Genomic DNA, 19,266 nt, shown 5'->3' with positions numbered 1-19,266 from the left:
AATGCTGATTAAATTAGCTAATATGTGGTGGGAAATGCCTTGTGAACTTTACAGTACCAAACGTGAGGGTTCTGTCATTGTTAGGGAAGGTTCTGCTGCTTCACACTTTTCTGAATTGTGAGTTTTTACAGCTAGGAAATATTCTTTTTATATTCTGAATAAACAAAGAGCATTTCCTTTATGTGGGGGAAAAAAGGGGATTAAACAAAAAACACAAAGGCTCCAAGCACTTGTCCCAGGGGCGTCACAGGCCAGAAGGTTCTTTCTAGCCTTGTCCTTCAGACCAGAGTGATGTCAGATATAATCTCCCTCGTGCTTTCCTGGCATCCAAGGACCAGTTCTGGTTCTACGACTATGGTCACCTCAGCCATGCTGAAGTCTCCCGAGAGCAGGCATGTCCTGTTTCCCTGTCCAGCCCATGGAGGTTGAGCATTGGTTCAGGGTTCAGCAGGGGAGGCCTGAGGCTGGGGAGAGCTTGGGGCTGGGCCAGTAGAGCTCTGAGCTACGTAAGCCTAGCCCCGTGCAGGGCCCCCCACTGGAGGCAAGGTGGAGCCCGAGATGGCTGGGTGCAGCTGGTGGGCGGGCAAGGGCCCAGGAGGAGCTGTAGAGCCATCACCCTGGGCCGGCAGGCCTTCAGCTGTGCTCAATATTGACCTTTCTGCTTCCTGCTGGCCTCATCCCCGGAATTGCGGAGGGCAGGCACAACCCCTCCAAGAGCCTATGGGAGCCCTGGGAAGCCCATCCAAGTACTGAGTACCGGGAGGAGCCAGCGGGCTTCCCTGTGAACCCGCCTCAAAGGAAAGCTTTAGAGTAAAAAGGCTGAATTCAAAGCAGGTGTGTGAAGGTGGCTGCAGGCAGGAACTAGAAAGTAGTTTCCACAAGGAAGAGAGTGAATCAGAGAATGTTTCAGCAGGATCTCATGTCACAGAGGGAGAAAGTCCTGTTTCCCTTGCAGGGGTAGCTGCGGGGGAAGGGTGCAGGCCCTGCTGCACTGCCCAGAGGCCATGCCACAGGGCCAGGAAAGAAAGACAGCACCTGCTGCAAAGACCCTTTTTTATTGGTTGTAAGATGTCCACTCTTCCCACATTTTAGCATATCTGAAATTGGGGTATATAATCAGTGGCATTGAGAAACAATGGAATATGGGAGTTTTCCCCAAATGCTGAGAAGCAGTGTGTTGGATACTAAGAATGCACAGAAGGGACTGAAATGATTAATTCCAACAATTGTGAAAACAGTGGAGGAAAAAGCATAAAAACTTTGGCTAGCATGCACCTTGTCTGACACAGTGTACCGGAACAATGGGGGATCATATTTATATTAGATCTTGACCTATAGCTCTTCCTGACTTCCAGTCAGTTTACACTTCACATGTACTTTTTTGGTGGTGTTGCGTCAGTGTCACAAGTATTTAGAAACAAAGTAACTGAGCTGCTATTTTTTAGTTGAGAAAGTATTTCTTTAAGGAGCAAGCTTTCAATAACCTGACAGGCATTTGATTTATACCAACCAGGAAGGAACAAATACTAGCTACCACCTCCTTGTGTCTACAAATGTTGACTCAGAACTGGTATAAGTCTAAATAAAATGGTTCATTTAGCTCTTCTCTTCAAATGATTTTGCAATCATTAACTTGTGACGAGATCAGGTGCAATGACTTCTGGGTGAAATGAATGGAACACATCCAGCTCTCATAAAGATGCCTGCAGGTTTGGGGCACGTGGTTCATGTTGTCCCCTCCTTCCAGGACATGTGGCTCAACAAAATCTCAGTCGTGATGAGAGATTTATTTATGGAAGGCCATGGTGACATTGGCAAATGTCACCAACGTGGCCCCTCCTTGGTGTTCCATCTTCTGGGAACTGCATGAGAAATGGAGAAAGGAGAAAAGGTGACTCTCAAGGTTGTGGGACAAAGTTCTGTAGCAGGCCTGAGGCAGTCATGCAAATGACTGTTTCCCCTTTTAGCTTTGCCTACCAGGAAGCCCAAGGAAAATTGGTGCTTGCAACTTGAGTCAATGTCTGTTCTTTCATGACCTACAAAGCTAAAGGATCACTTTGGTGTTGCCCTTCTAATTTGTGGATATTTTTTCCTGATCCTAAGCCAAAATGTTGTAACAAATAGCTTTCTGGAATTTTTATCTAGAACAGTGCTACTGCATGTTTTCACCACTCTTTTTTTCCTGCCCCCATCCCCACCATGAATACCATGGTTTAAATGGTTTGGCTTTTAACAAATTAATGCAATAATGAAATAGTTAAAATTTTCCCACTTAATCAAAGGCAGATGTAAAAACCAAAGCTTTCAATTTGCCTGAGATAATTGGTTCACATTTCATTCCACAGATATTTATTGAGTATTAAGTGCCAAATATTGGACTAATGGCAAGAATAGTGCCAAGAAAATGATGTATAAGGCATGGTCCCTGCCATTATGGGACTGAGAATATGGGGAGACAGCAAGTAAGCAGGACCTTACAATACAGAGGAGAGAGACCTCACTCAGTGTTTTGGGACAAGGATTGAAGGAGACTTCAAGGAGGAGGTGATGTCCAAGCTGAGACCTGAAGGACACCAAAGAGCTAGCCAGGGAAAGGGCAGGGTATGAAAGGGCATTTGGGACAAAGGGACAATCTTTGCAATGATCAGCTAGGATGCTGGTATGTTCTGGGGATTACCGAGGATCTCAGTGAGGAGGGAAGGGGCTGGGGGCCAGACTGTGAGGAGTGGGGCCAGTCAGTAAGGAGTCAGGGTCCCATTCTGGAGGCAGGAGGGAATGGCTGGAGCATTCTAAGTGGGAAACTGATAGGTTTAGATTAGCATTTTAGAAGGATCTTCCTGGCTGCAGGGTGGACAGTGGATTGAGTGGAAAACAGGAGGAAGGAAAAGCAGACAGATGAGGGGGAAGTGGAGGGGAATCTGACCCAAGGGAGGGGCAACGGAGATCCTGACCTGTTGATACAATTTGGCCAGATATGCAGACACCTAACATTGTAATTGCCCTCATCACGGCCTGATCATGATGAGTGCCCATCTGTACGGGGCTTCACAAAGTGTTCACATGGGCACCTGGTCCCCCATTGTTGCCCAGTGCGTCCTCGTTGGGGAGGAGAAGCTGATGTAGCCAAGGCCTGCCCTGACGTATAAATGAGGCCAGGAAAACTCAGAGTTGCCAACTGGCCCCAAAAGGGCTTGAGAGTAGAGCAAGAACTTGGATGGCTTGCTTCCCACCGGATGCTCCTTCCAGCTCATCTGGCGGATGCTTATTTTGTGCCAAGTGTTGTGTGCCCTGTACCACACATCATGCCATTGAGGAAATGCAGGGATTTTTAAAAAAAACATAAATAATGTACATTTGCCAGAAACAAATTGTGCCAAATTAACTCGCTTTTCTTCTTCTCATCAGGATAACAGGCTTAGTGGTTAAAGGAAACACAATGAACTTAATACTTGTTGACATAAATAAGTATTTGATTCCGTTGTTGGGACACGCTCGTGGGAAATGTGGATCAAAGACCAGTGTGGTTACTAGGGAAAAAAAAAAATAGAATTCAGTGATCGTTACTGTTGGCAACACACGCTGGGAGGATGTCAGGGCTCCCCTAGGAACAAGCCTGAGTGAATCCCCATAGGAATAAACCTCCTAGGAAGAGGACAGACAGCTGAGTGCGGGGATTGGATTTGGAAAGCAGCACGTTGCAGAGAGAACGTATGTAAATACAGAAGCGTGCCAAGAAAGGGTATTGGGGCGAGTGGCCCTGGACTGCAGGAACAGGACGTAGTGATCTAGTGAGCAAATACCATGTGACAGCCCAGGCTGCAAAGACTGACTGAGGAGGACTGAGGAACCTTTGCATGCCCACATCTGTATTCATCTGTGTATCCAGTGTTCTTAGATGCATTTCAACTCAGCACGCTCACCTGCATCTCCCAGCCAGTTAATGCAAGTGGGCCTCTCAGCTGGTTTCTGAGTCGCACCTCTGTGCGTTTGCAGCTCGAGGCTTGGAGCTGTGCTTAGGTGAAGTCTTAAAGCAGCTCCTCTGTTTCCTGATGGCAGTTTTCCAAGAGTCTCCTGCTCTTGATAAACCTTTTGTTTATGAGGCTTAACTTGCCCATCAGCAGGAGGGAAGCAGGGAGTGTCCCCATCACTGAGTAGCACTGAGTGTGCAAGGGTGTCTGATCAGAAAACTTGGGATAGCCTGGAAAAAAATTGAGAACTGCAGGAATTGAATGCTTCCTTCCACATAACTGCCCCATCAGCATGGGTACTTCTTGGGTTAATAGCCAACAGTTTGCTTTTAGGGAAGGCTAACTTGTCCGATTATCACTGCAGAATTTTTCCTGTCAATGGTTGATTTTTGAGCTCAAGGCTGCTCCTTGTGGGGCAGTGTTCTAGGGCCTCCATGGGGGACAAGGGAGCCATTTCTAGCCTCAGGAAGAGTTATCTAGAAGGGGGGCCTTTCCACAGGGGCTGCACAGGCAGACAGATGCACACAGCCTGGCCTGGGGACAGGTGCTTGGGAAACATTTGTTGAATAGGGAAAGAATGGCTTATCTGTTTTTTGTTGTTGTTTTTTTAAATCTCTGGGAGTCAAAATAATTAAATAAATCTCTGTGAGTCAGGGAAGGCACTAGGGAGGAGGTGACACTTGATCTGGGAAGGTAGGGTTTCAGAGGTTAAAGCAGTCTGAAACAAAATGCCACATCACCTTTGCATATCTTATTAGAAGTAAAAGGAACACACAGGGAACTCTAGATTTGTATTCAGTGAAGTGAAAGGGAGACCTGGCTCTAAAAGATTGGAAACCAGCCCCTAAGAAAAGAAGGAAAAATTGAGACTATTCAGCAAGGAGGGGCTGAGAACCAGCATGCACAAGAGTCCAGAGCAGGGTCTGGGCACTGCTCGTGTGCTATAACATTGAATCCTCACAGCAGCCCTGGGGATAGGTTTTGTTACTTCCATTTTATCAGTGAAGCCCAGAGAATCTAAGAAATATGCCCAAGTACACACAGCTAATAGGTGGCAGCGCTGGGATTGGCAGTTTGGGCAGGTGCTTCCAAAGTCTTTCCCACTTCATGCCTCTCTAGAAAAAAGACAGAAGTAGCCTGGATGAAGGTCTTCAGATATGAGAAGAACCACCAAAAACCAAGCTTTTTAACTATAAGGGAAGACTTTAAATAACAGTAAGAGTGCTATAGGTTAGAAATCAGAAAGGACTTCTTCACTGTGAACGCTATTAAGTGAAATATTAGGTCATCAGGTCAAAGTTCAGGGGCCACTCAGCCTTCACTTTAGTTCGGGCTCCATCTGGGGAGCTGCAGAGAGTTCCTGTCTTTTATCAGAGCCCCTCTTTTGCTTATTCCCAGATTCCCCAGGGAGTGTTTACAAAATCACAAGTCCCTCCATTGCTGCTTCTCACCTGCAGCTCTGGGCCACGTGCAAAGCCTATGTGCTGATCACCTCTTGCCACCTCCTGGCAATGCCACCGCCCAGCTCTGGGGTCTCTGAGAGCAGAGAGGCTGCTGTCACGGAGAGTGTGAACCCTCATGATTCAGAGCTCAGCCTTGCCACTTACTGGCAGTGTGACTTTGGCATGTTAGTCAGTTATGAGGCACACGCCTCAGTTATCTCATCTATTAAATGAGAGTGTAGTACCTGTGTCATAGGGTTGTTAGGCAGATTGAAGTAAATAGTACATGTTAGACATATAGAATGGGACTTGGCAAACTATGGCCTAGGGGCTGAATGTGGCCCATTACCTGTTTTTATAAATAAAATTTCACTGGAACACAGCTATGCACATTTATTTGCATATTTACTGTGGCCACTTTTGCAGGATGACAGCAGAGTTGGGTGGTAGTGACAGAGACTGTACGGCTCGAGAGGCCTGAAATAAGTTACTGTTTGGCCTTTTGCAGAACAAGTTAGCCAACCCCTGATGTAGAACGATTCCTGGCATATAAAAAGTGCTCATTAAATGGTAGCTTAAAAAAAAAAAAGAAAGAAAAAAACAAACTTACTAGGTGTTGGTAAGCTCCTGGGAACTGAACAAGGCAATTACAACCTAAAAGGAAAATCCAAAACAGATACATTTGTTATCTATCAGTTCATTCCAGTGGACTGCAGTCCCATCTGACTATGTTCCCCCTTCCCCGAGGCCACACTCCCACTCCTTTCCCTTGCCCCAGGACAATAGACCTTGAGAGCATCCAATTCCTTCAAGAAAAACCTCCTCTATAAGTGTAGTCTCGTCCTTCCTTCCATGTGGCCCAGTGGGGCTATCACAAATGCCCAGGGCTTCCCAGCCTCTGCATTGCAGGGCAGATAATTCTTTGTAGTAGGGGGCTGTCCTGTGCACTGTAGACTGTTCCTTAGCATCCCCCCAGCTGTGACAACCAGAAATATCTCCAGACATTACCACGTGTCCCCTGAGGGGCAAAATCGCCCCAGTTGAAGAGCACGGGCTTCGTCTGAAACGACATCTCACGTGGGGCAACAACAATCCCGCCTACGACAGCCTAAACTATTTAGAAAAACAATGTTCTTTGCTAGGGCATAGACCCGCTAAGGTTTCACCCAGTTTGTACCGCTGGATCATTATACGGAACGCCGGGCAGCTCGGCCGGAAGTGCCCGCGTTTGGAGCGCTATGGCGAGGGCTGCGCTTCCGCTTCCGCTTCCACAGGAAGGCTGGGCGGTGCCAGCCTCGCGTCTGCGGAGCTAAGACGCCACAGCACCGGGCGGGCCTGCCCCAGAGCGTGGAAGATGCTCGTGAGTCTCCTTGCCCCTGTCCCCATGCCAGCTTTCCAGCGTCATCGTTTTTACATCTGATTCCACCTCAGGTGACAGGAAGAAACTGTTGGCAGCTATAAAATAACAGTCTATTCACTGATTGGATTATTCTTTCGACCAGTCCCTAGTGATTCCCTTTGTGGGCTGGTCGTGGCAGTGTGTAACCTTCGATGTGTGGACATGCAGACAGGTCACTACAATGGAGCGGATAGTGTGTGCTGGCGTCCTGGAACACATAGGGGACTAATAACCTCAGTTTGGGAGCAAGGGGCTAACTCTTGAAAGAAAAAGGAGCTAGCAGGACAAGGAGAGTGTTTATGTGCATGGGTGGTGTGTGTTTTAGGGGTCAGGATGGCATCGCATCGCCGGCGACAGGGACCCCCAAAAGCAGGTGATAGCACAAGGTGCAGTTAGAGAGTCAGGTGGCGGCAGCCCAGCGTCTGCAGTGTCGTGTTGGGAGACAGTTCTCCACCAGCCTCTCACATTGCAGCACATGTGTGAGCAGAGGCACTGGCAGCTTTTGCTCTAGACTTGCTTTTCAAGGATGTTTATGTAGCAAACAGTCTTGGGTGACAGTGATAATATCTCCCCCCCCTGGGAAAAGAGCAGATTTGTTTGCTGTCAATATAATAAAGATAACATCTTCAGGGGCAAATGTTGGGCAGGTTTGCTAGCCACCCCCTTTATAAGATTGAGGTTTCCTAAACCTTGAGTTTCTCAGCCATGATGCTATGCTCAGTGTGCATGTGCTAGCATCACCTGGCCCTCATTACATCATTCTGTGGAATTGAAGCTTGGGAAACTGGTACCAATGTTACTGTGGGCACTGTTATGAGTATTAGACTATCCTTTGTCTCTGACCCAGGAATCTCGCGTCTTCTGCTAGTATCCATGAAACTGTGGCAGACCAACTTGTTAGCTTACAGGATAAAAGCTCCAACCCTCCACAGTTTTGACAGGTGGTTATTGGGGAAAGCAAAGCCTGGAGAAGTGGGTGGGGTCACCAGGGTCGAGTGTCTTGCATTACAGAGCTCGAGATTTACCCTGGAGGCCCCAGAAGCCACTGGAGAACTTTCTGCAAGGAACTGTCTGGATGTGGTGTGCACTAGGTGTGGAGAGGAGAGGGCTGGAGAGCGAGCCTGGAGAAACAAGGCCAGTGAGGGGTACAGTCACAAGCTGTAGGTCTGCACAAGAGTTGTGCCTAGTTTAAGACAAACTTCAGTCTATCCTTGATGGCATTTTTTTCTGATCCAGGATTCAATCTAGGTAACCTACTGCACTTCTTTGTGGCATCTCTTTAGACCTTTCATGCACTTGACATTTCTGAAGCATGTAGACCTTGTAGCATGATAGCACATAGAATGTTCCTCAATCTGGGCTTGTCTGGGGGTTTCTCACAATGAGAATCAGGTTGTACATTTTGGCATGAATACCCCAGAAGTCACGTTGTGTCCTCCATGGTGTGTCATGTCAGGAGGCACACATGTCAGTTGTCCTGTTATGGGTCAAAACTTGGATCATGTGGTTAAGGTGATATCTGATAAGTTTCTTCATTGTAATGTTACCATTTCCCCCTTTATAATTAAAAAGCAATCTTTAGGAAGATCTTTTGAGATTGAGTATATACATTTGAATATTGATTATATATTAGATAACAGTATTGTTAAATTTCCTGACTTTGATAATTATTAATATATTGTGGTTATATAAGAAAGTGTCCTTTTTCTCAGGAGATACACATTGAAGTATTTAAGTATGACAGGGCATGATGTTTGTAACTTCCTCTCCAATGGTTTAGATATAACAATAACATATATATGGGGAGAGAGAGAGCACACATGTGGCCAAATGTTAACAATATTCTAGGTGAAGAGTATATGGGAATTCATTGTGCTATTCTTATAAATTTTCTGTATATTTAATTTTTTTTTTAAATGAGCAAGATTTTTTAAAAAGTCACCTAAAAGGGTAAACTTGTTAGGTCTCCGATGCCTGGACGTGGGGGCTGAAGGAGAGGAAAGGACGGAGTAGAGCGTGAGTCCCAGGTTTCTGGTGTGCTGAGTGGTGCCACCAGCTGAGATAGAGCTTGGCAGGACCTCTAGATGGAGGCGCAGGAGGAAAAGTTGGTGAGATTTTTTTATATTAAAAAATTATTTGCCTGTCTGATTCCCCTTCCAGTCGTGTCTGATTTTGGGGTTCCATCCAGTGGGGGTGTTCAGTAGGTCTGGAGCTCAGAGGAAACCTGGGCAGGGGGCAGAGCTGGCATTAAAGCCATGGGAGGGGACAGCATTGTCCCAGGAGATGGCATGTAAGAGGGAGAAAGGGCCAAGGACAAGACCACGGGGACAGCGGGCATTAAGGAGCAGGTATCCACAGACAGCTGAGAAAGGACAGGGATGTGGGAGGAGAAAGCAGTGTCCCCAGAAAAGGAGGTGTCAGAATTGGGGGGAGTGGGTGGTGCGACCAGGGTCAAAGGCTACAAGAGCAATCGAATCAGGGGAGGTACTCACCTGAGCAGATAGACACTGAAAGTCCATAGCTGATAGTTAGCGCAAGGTCACATCCAATTTAGATACACAGATTTTCCTCTGACCTCCTGTCTACACACCAAATCAAGTCATGGCTTCTCACCCAACGGCCTTAGGCTCTTAACAAAGACTGGTATTGAGAAGGTGGTGGGGAGGAGCAGCAAGCAGCTTTGTCAGCCGGGAAGGGTGGGGACAGACGGGTGAACCAACGGTGAAAAGCAGCTGTGACATTTCCAAGTTGCTCTCTGCCAGGGAGGGAGCTTGTCAACAAAGCGGCGTCTTCCCAGTGTTCATTCTCCCAGCGGTTTCCTTTGAGCACTGGGGAACCGTCACTACACCACCCCATATGGAACATGCCTTTATGGTCAGGATCATTTGAAGTTTTCCCTTTTTACTCAGGAGCTTGTGACAAATAATAGCCTCGTTGACCCCAGGCCCTCGTTTCCTGGAAACCAGGTTGTATTTTCTGCCTCTTGCTTTCCTGCCGGCTGGCTGCCTCTCGGCTCTATTCATAGCTGATATTCTAAAACCCAGACAGGAGAAACACCAATGTTTTATTTCAGTCAACAACTATTATACACAAAAGGATTCCTAGCAATTTAACCAGAGTCAAATATTTAAACTACAATAAAATGCAACCCTATGAATGGATAACCAAATTATGGTATATCCATAGAATGGGATATTATTTGGTCATACAAAGGAATGAAGTTCTGATCCATGCTCCAACGTGGGTGAACCTTGAACACATGCTAACTGGATGAAGCCAGCCACAAAAGGCCCCATATTATATAATTCTGTTTATGAAATGTCCAGAAGGGACAGATCCATAGAGACAGAAAGTAGATTAGTGGTTGCCAGGGGCAGGGGGGAGGGAGAATTGGAAGTGACTTAATAGGTATGGAGTTTCCTTCTGGGGTGATGAAATGATGTGGAACTAAATAGTGGTAAGGGTTGCACAACACTGTGACTATACTAAATGTCCCTAACGGTAGATTTTACGATATGTGTATTTTACCACAATAAAAATTAATTGAAAAAAGGAAAGCAACCTTGCCCTGACATTCAGAGAGAAAAAAGCCCCAACTCTTCTCCACTTTGCACATTAGAATCACCTGGGGAGAATCACATTAGAATCACTTTTAATTAGTCTCTACTCAAGATCAGTTAAAAGATCTCAGGGGCCAGGGCAGAGTTAGAAGCTGTCAGAGATTGCAGTGTGTAGCCCTGGTGAGACATGATGCTTTAGCACAGTGGTTCTCCAAGTTGGTTCCCAGACCAGCAGCATCACCAGGAACTTATTAGAAATGCAGACTGGCCGGGCGCGGTGGCTCACGCCTGTAATCCCAGCACACTGGGAGGCCGAAGTGGGAAGATAGCTTTGAGGCCAGAAGTTCAAGACCAGCCTGAACAACAGAATGAGACCTCCATCTCTACAAAAAATAGAAAAGTTAGCTAGGCACATGGTGCCGTGAGCCTGTAGTGTAGTCCCAGCAACTTGGGAGGCTGAGGCAGGAGGATAACTTGAGCCCAGGGGGTTTGAAGCTATAGTGAGCTACAATGATACCACTGTACTCTAGCCTGGGCAACAGAGTGAGACCCTGTCTCAAAAAAAAAATGCTTATTCTGGGGCCCCATCCCAAAAATACTGAATTAGAAACTCTAAGGGTGGGGCCTAGAAATCAGTATTTTTTAACAAGCCCTCTAGGACTGCAGTCCCTGACCCCTGGGCTGTTTTCTGGTACCAGTCCATGGCCTGTTAGGAAAACAGGGCCACACATCACTGCCTGAGCTCTGCCTCCTCCCTCAAACCCCCCATTCATGAAAAAATTGTCTTCCATGAAACTGGTCCCTGGTGCCAAAAGGGTTGGGGCCACTGCTCTAGGAGATTCTGATGCACACTGAAGTTCAACAACCACTGTTCTCAATCTAGACCAAGTAAACTGCAGAAAGCCAATGAGTGTTTAACTGAGCAGCTGCAGTAAGTTTGGGTCTATGGTGAGTGTTGTGAAAATATAAAGACCTATCCCAGCTCTCCTCAAGCATCTGGTGGGTTAGAGTCTTGGAAAGGAAATTATGCATTAAGATGAGAAAAGCCTTTTTATGGCTGAATAGTAGTCCATTGTATGTCTATACCACATTTTGTTCATTCATCTATTGATGGACACTTGGGTTATTTCCACCTTTGGGTTATTATGAATAATGCTACCATGAACATGGGTCTATAAGTATCTCTCTGAATTCCTGCTTTTGGTTCTTTGGGGTATATACCTAGGAGTAGAATTGCTGGATCATATGGTAATTCTATGTTTAACTTTTTGAGGAACCATCAAACTATTCCCACCAGTGGTGCATATCTGGGATGATGAAAAAGTTTGCTTATATATATTTTACCATAATCAAAAATAGATTAAGTAAATGACATGCGCCATGAAAACAGGGTTAGAAAAGAAAGTTGTGTTTCTGATGGTCAACCATGAATAAAAATGCTTGACACCATATTTAATTAGGTAAATGCCACATATATAACAGTGTTTTAAAAAGATGGCGTCTGCAGTCCTGTTCAGAGATAGTTACCGCTCCTTGCCTGAGCCCGGAGCTCCCTATTTTGAATGCTGTTTTTAAGAAGGATAGAGTAGGATGTCTAGCAAGTCCTGTGGCTACAGGCCGTTGCTATATGGGCTTAGCATTTTCACATCTAGCTCAATTCTTTTGTCAATGAGTCAAAGGAGATCAAAGAAAATAACACGTATTGAGTACTGACAGGTGACTCAGGCCCAGCTAGTTTTCATTATAGGGGTTAGGCTGTTAGCACTTCAGTAGCTTGTTTAACTTGTTAGTGGTTGGGTGGTGGTGTTGCTTAGTTCTAGAACCATTTGTTGAACACTTCAGTGTGCTGGGCTGTGTAGTAGGAGTCAGGGAGGCATGAATAAAGCAAGCTGACAGTCTGATGCAGTGGCTCTCAACCTGCAACAGCATCACCTGGTGACTTGTTCAACGACAGATGCCGGGTGCCATGCCCAGAGTGTCTGGTTCTGTAGGTCTGGGGTGAGACACGAGAATCTGCATTTCTAACAAGTTCCTAGGTGATGATGACAATGATGCTCGTCTAGGACCACACTTTGAGAACCAACTGGACTATCGGGGTAGAAAGACATAAAATATTAGTTTGATAAGTATAGGTGCTGCAAGGAAAGAGAAATGCAAAGGTCTCCGTGGGAGCTCAGAGGAGAGGGAAACACTTTGTCCTGCCTTAGGGGGTGAGAGGGTGTTTCAGGGAAATGTGAAACAGCTTGATGTGTCTGCAGGAGGCAAGCATCTCAGCATTGCTAGAATAAAAAGGGGTGATGAGAACAGGCACAGAGAAGTCCAGAGAAGTGGGCGGAGCTTTTCCGCAATAAACATGGTCTAAGGCAACAACAGGTCATGGGAATCTAAGAGGGTGGCAGAGATGAAGGAACAAAAGCAAATAGATTGTTACCCATTTACCTTTGGTAGCCTGGAAACCCCCCTTTCTCCCTATAAAAACCTTCCCTCCAGAAAGAAACTGACAGAGGCTTTGACCGCAGTGTGTAAATAACTGTGGAGCTCTTCTCATCCACCCTGAGCCCCCATCCAGCATACTGGGGAGGTATTATGGGCAGGGTGGAGGGGAAGGACTTCCAGGGGCAGCCCCAGCCCTACAGCTCCCCCCTCCTCAGCTCTAGCCTGCACCACCGGCCCCCACAACCACAGCTGGACCAGAAATGATGCCAAAGAGGGGTCTTTAGGGATTTTTCCCAAGCCCACGTCTCAATCCTCCTTCTCAAGCTGACCCAAACAAAAATTGAAATAATAAAGAGAAAAGTTTGATATAAAGTATGGATTGAAGCAGCTTTAGAAAACTTATCTATTTATATTGATCTGCGGTATAAAATCCAAGGAAAAAGAGTGGGCTTACTATGGCAGCTTCAAGCTTTATAAATCATAAGTAACCCTGACCGTCTGGCCCTCGCTCCCCGTCCCCAGCCCATCTCTGATTCGTTGGTAACATTACCAAAAGAAATGCTTCAACGCCAGTTTGATTTCTTGCCCTCTGTTTGGAAATAATAAAAGCATAGGACCTCACCATCAATTATTAACTCACACCCCTGGTTGCTTCCTTTCCTTCTGGGCAGGATCTTGGGCCTTGTGGCTGTGTCTTTCCACGGGCTGGGCAGGGAGGCAGGCAGAGTCCAGCAGATTGTGGCCTTCTGCGTGGCGGATCAGAACCCGGCTGTGGTAGACACCGTGGAAACTCCATACTACCGACCGGCTGAACTCACTGGGCTTTTACGAGAAGCCATATATCTTTTAATCAACTTCAGAAGTGAACTGTAGGAGCTATAAATGTATTTTAAAAAGCGTTTTTAAAATGCGGCTTCTCCGTGCCAACACCCTTCTGAGGATGTGTGGTTCCCAGATGGATACAGAGAGGGCGTAAAGGCTGCCTTCCCCTCTGAATGGGGTCCTGTGGCTTAGCACTGTTCTCTGTGGCCGTAGCCACAGGACCAGGACTGACGGATGACCCCAGAGAGGGTGGGGACCACCCCCTTAGCAGGAAGACCTTCCTAACAGATGGAGAGATGCACACGAGCAGGTGTCGAATGATTCCCAATCAGCCTTGGCAGAGAGGAGGGCCCAGGCCCGGTGAGAGGTTGCCATGTTCAATCACATGCACCTACAAAACGCCAGCTCCCTGCAGCAGCATATGCACTTGCAGGGCCCTCTGTTGGGGATGCCATTCCTCAGGTTTTGCTCATGGTTGCTTCCACCCATTCTTTAAGTCTCAACTTTAATGATACCTCCTCCAGGAAGCCTGCATGTCCCACCCCCTCAACAGTGATCCCTGCCACAGCCCATGTTTAATTCCTTCACGGCACTGATTGCAGACTGCAGTTATTTTATCTGAATATTGCTTCACTTGCTATTTATGATCAGTCTCTCACAAGGACAGAGACTGGATCTGTTTTATTCTCCATTGCATCTTTAGTACCTAGTACAGTGCCTGACACACACTCAGCCTGTTCGTTGAAGAAATGAGTGAATTCACTTCAAAATTAAATAGCACTACAAGAAGGAGAGCATGTAGAGATTTTTTTCCTCCTTCAGTCAACATTTGAATATTCATTGTTATTGCAAATATAATCTCTCTTAGTAAATGTGTATTCAAATTTGGTACACAATCTTTGATAATGTTCGTGTACATATACATGCCAGGAGTTGGTACATTTTTACTATAGTAAGACCTTACAAAGAATACTTTGAGGGACTCACCAAAAGCTTTTATTGTATTGAAATTTTGACTATTGGTTGAAAAAAAGGGGTGTCACCATCTAAAATGTGTAAACCTTGCTATTACAGTTTTATCTGTTGGGGTAAGTTTTGATCTTACTGTGTTTTGGTAGCCAGCCCAAAGGGACATGGCCTGAAGCAATGGCCTGGGACAGCCCCCCACAGCCCCCCGGGAGCTGCCTGCCTTTGGCACTCACATAGACACCGAGGGGGAGTCCACCTCTAAGTGTGACCACCACAAAATGTCATGGGGCAGAGAGTAGGTCTGAGGGACTGACTTAAAAAGGCCCCAAAAGACCAAACTCAAAAATTGAATAACAATGAATACGCATTTTTGTTGTTTGTGGTGGTCTAGGCTCTGTTAGATCCTGTCCGCAACACAAACAATATTTATGTCATTAACATTTTTATTATCCTTGAGCACATAAGATGCACAGCCAGAGAAACAATAATCACACTGTACTAGTAATTACACACTTCTTGCCTTCTAAGGAACTCTACACACTTTTACTGTTACATGCTGTAATGTGTGGACCAGGCATATAAATATAAGTACTTAACCTATAAAATTTTTTTTACTTATTTCTATACCATGTCTGCAAACAGGTTATTCAATAAATAAAATTATCCTTCATTTACTTTCATAAATTATTTGCCCCAGGCAAGAATGAGTCTGTACACATATATGTACTGGCTAAATACACTCATGTTGGAGAGAGATAAAAGGGGAAACTTTAGATGAAAAGAAACTTAAATGTCACTTCAACCCGTCACAATACCCAGACCGTATTTGGACCCTGATTCAAACAAACTGCTAAAATAGATTTATGAGACAATCAGGGAAATTTGAATACTCACTGGATATTTGATGACATTAAGGAATTATTGCTAACAATCGTTAGATTTGAAAATGATATTCTGGCTATTTTTAAAGAGTCCTTATCTTTAGTGAGATCTAAGATTTTTCTCCTAAGTAACCCAAGGGAAGGTACCAGGTGGGGTGGGGCACAGACGAAACTGGACTAGTCGTGAAAAGATGGGCACATGGGGCCATTACGCTGTACTCTTTGCCTTGGTACCTGCTTTGAAATTTTCTGTAATTAAATTTTAAAATAAGACACAATGAATCTTAAGAGAATAGCCACCAGCAGCGTAAGTGTGTTCCTTTCTCTTCGAATTCACACTTGTAGCTCTGGCTTGGGCCGTGCAAAGGCGATATATGTAATCAAAATGTTTGTACCCCCATAATATTCTGAAATTAGAAAAAAAAAGAAAATAGCCAGATGTTTTTGCATTTTTAGAAATCACATCAGCTTTTTTAGGCTCGGTGGTGGACTTTGGCTGCATACATCTCAGAATGTGAGAAACCAAGGCCGTTCACACTTCCATGGCTAATGCCTCTCTCTGCTCACCTTGGCAGGCCTGTGGAGTTCCAGGGTTTCTAACTGAGTTTTTCACTATATGGATTTTACTTCCAGGCAGGCTGCAGTGCTCTGGTCTGTACCACTCGGCCAACATTTGAGGGCCTCCTTCAGCCCAGATTTGATGCTGGCTGGTCCCACCCACTTCCCCACTCTCTTCCCGGGGCCACACTCCATTATGAGCTCCTCTTCCTTCTGTCTCCAACCTCCCTTCTCTACTCTCTTTTGCCATCTGTACAGATGTTAGCTCAAGTCTCTTCACTAAAAAACAAAATGAGGCCAGGCGCGGTGGCTCACGCCCATAATCCTAGCACTCTGGGAGACCGAGGCGGGTGGATCGTTTGAGCTCAGGAGTTTGAGACCAGCCTGAGCAAGAGCAAGACCCCGTCTCTACCAAAAATAGAAAGAAGTTAATTGGCCAACTAAAATATATAGAAAAAATTAGCCGGGCATGGTGGCACATGCCTGTAGTCCCAGCTACTCAGGAGGCTGAGGCAGTAGGGTCACTTGAGCCCAGGAGTCTGAGGTTGCTGTGAGCTAGGCTGATGCCATGCCACTCTAGCCTGGGCAAAAAAAAAAAAAAAAAAAAAAAAACTGTCTCAAAAAAAGCAAACAAACAAAACGAAACCCTTCTCATTACCCTCATCTTCCCATAGCCATCTTCTCTCATCCTTTTATTGCTAAAAGTTTGAAATGAGCTTAAGAAAACTCCCAAATCAATTTCTTAAGTGTTTACTAAGTGCCACTAATATGTTCAAATATGAGAGAGGGATACGATAAAAAGTTCTAGTCTCCTTTCGGCTGGAGCCACCATCTTCCAGTAATTCACCAAAATGATGGACACAAAGGGAAGAGGAGAGGCACTGATACATGTTCTCTAGGCCTTTTAGAGAACGTGGAGTTGTTCCTTTGGCCGTGTACATGCAAATCTACAAGGAAGGTGATGTTGTGGACATCAAGGGAATGGGTACTGTTCAAAAAGGCATGTCCCACAGATGTCACCATGGCAACACTGGAAGAGTCTACACTGTTACCCAGCATGCTGCTGGCCTTGTTGTAAACAAGTTAAGGGCAAGATTCTTGCCAAGAGGATTAACATGCGTATTGAGCATATTAAGCACTCTGAGAGCCGAGACGGCTTTCTGAAACGCGTGACAGAAATGATCAGAAAGAGAAGGAAGCCAAAGAGAAAGGTGCCTGGGTTCAGCTGAGCGCCAGCCTGCTCCTCCCAGAGAAGCAAGATGTGTGAGAACCAGTAGAAAGGAGCATGCTCCCTAGGAATTCATAGCATAATTGGTATAAAAAAAATAAAAGACCACAGGACTGTAAAAATGTTTCTCTTCATTGCATAGAAGTGTGGTATCCCTTTCCCCTAAAAAGTATTTAAAGCAAAAAAGTAAAAAAAAAAGTTCTAGTCATCAAGAGGTCTTCAAAACTTGTAGACAGAGTTCTGGTCTGGAATAGGCTTATGTGCTCGTCTGGCGCTAATAGTCACAGGGGAGACAGCAGGAAAATGATGATTCAGGTCACTGTGCTGTTGTGGAAACCCTGAGCGGGCTGGCCAAGGAGCTCGCCCAGGGGAGAGAAAGCACTGGAGTAATTTTGGCGGGACTTGGGCTGGACTCTGAAGAGTGGACGAGATTTGGAAAGGTGCAGAGGAAGGAAGAAGGCATTTAAGCAGATTTTAAACATAAGGACATTTGTGAAGGGGGTTGGGCATAGCCAGTTCTGAGGATAGGGGAGCCCGCCTGACCATGTGGCGGGCAGGGGAGGGGTGTGAGGGCCTTTCAAGACCTTAGCAGGTTGAGGGCATGAAGAGCAGCTGGGTTCTGCTTTGTCTTGTTGGGGTGGGGCAGGGCATGTCAGGGAGGAAGGGAGTGTACGGGTAGGTGGTGGTGGCGCCAACCAAGCCAGGCTACTGGGAGATTGATCTGGTTACGACAGGAGAGCCTGCCTGGCAGTGTGACAAGAAACGCTGAGGCTGGTTGCCTGCGGGAGTCTTTGCAGTGTGACATGTCAGGGGCCTAAGCCAGGGTGGAGGCGGTGGTTGGTGGTGGGAACTTGGGACTTCATGAGCCACTGAGGGCAAAGATGGGCGGAACTAGCCTGGCTGTGAGATTTTTTTTTTTCTTGAGACAAGAGTCTCACTCTGTTGCCTGGGCTAGAGTGCCATGGTTTCAGCCTAGCTCACAGCAACCTCAAACTCCTGGGCTCAAGCGATCCTTCTGCTTCAGCCTCCCAAGTAGCTGGTACTACTGGCATGCACCACCATGCCCGGCTAATTTTTTCTGTTTTTGGTAGAGACGAGGTTTTGCTTTTGCTTAGGCTGGTCTCGAACTCCTGAGCTCAAATGATCGGCCCGCCTCGGCCTCCCAGAGTGCTAGGATTATAGGCGTGAGCCACTGTGCCTGGCCCCGCCTGTGAGATTTTGAGCGTGGAGGACTGGGACCCAGTTATTCTCCGATGAGGCATCCCACCATCAAACTGTAACCTAGGCCATACATACCAACTAATTATAGTATGTGGACCTTATTTGAATCCCAAATCTTACAAACAAACCATTAAAAAGTTATGACAGATTTGGAAAAATTGGAATCTTAACTGGATTTGATAATATTAAGGTATTAATTGTTAAGTTTTTAGGTGTGATAATTGTATGGTGGTTTTAAGAGTTCTTATGTTTTAGAGATACTGAAATGTGTACAGATGGAATAGACCTGGACTTGTTTCCAAGTTATCCAGGTAGATGTGGGGAGAGTGGGCACGGTCTACATGAAGCAGGACTGGCTGTGAATCTTAAACTGTCAAAACTGAGTGACGTGCGGTTCATTTTGCTCCTCTCTCTACTGTGGCATATGTTTGAAATTTTCTGTAAAAAATTCTGGCCCTTGGAAAACGCAGGTCCTGCACCCCGGGCCTCATCATTCCCAATCAGAAATCATGAGAGAGATTTTGAGCTTGGCAACAGTAAGCTCTTGTTACATTTCAAAACAGGAATTCTGCCCACTTCTGTTTTGCCTAGAGCAGAAAACTTCATGGACTGGAAAGAAATAATGCCTTGATTTCATTTGGAAAAACAAACTGTGAGAGACACGTGATCTCCGTCACGAGCATGGGAGGAACCCAGCCACCTAAAGAGGCAAAGAGCAAAGGGAAATCCATGCGGTAGCTGGAAGTAAATGCTTCTTTGAGAAAAAGTCACTCCCAGCAGGG

At 45.9% G+C, this 19,266-nt stretch overlaps 1 protein-coding gene and 1 long non-coding RNA gene across 4 annotated transcripts in view; one reads left to right on the top strand and one right to left on the bottom strand.

Moving 5' to 3' along the window:
* Positions 1–19,266, top strand: part of CA12 (carbonic anhydrase 12) — a 56,404-nt gene that overhangs the window by 10,970 nt on the left and 26,168 nt on the right. The gene's annotated exons all lie outside the window — the stretch shown is intronic.
* LOC105868118 (uncharacterized) lies at positions 1,052–6,676 on the bottom strand. Its single transcript, XR_001152565.3, has 3 exons — positions 6,588–6,676; positions 6,021–6,064; positions 1,052–1,862 (listed from the first exon to the last, which is right to left on the bottom strand). It is a non-coding gene; the product is annotated as an uncharacterized LOC105868118 (long non-coding RNA).

Source organism: Microcebus murinus, chromosome 6, assembly GCF_040939455.1.
Source record: "Microcebus murinus isolate Inina chromosome 6, M.murinus_Inina_mat1.0, whole genome shotgun sequence".
Taxonomy (NCBI): Eukaryota; Metazoa; Chordata; class Mammalia; order Primates; family Cheirogaleidae; genus Microcebus; species Microcebus murinus.
This window is presented reverse-complemented; position numbering and strand designations above follow the sequence as displayed.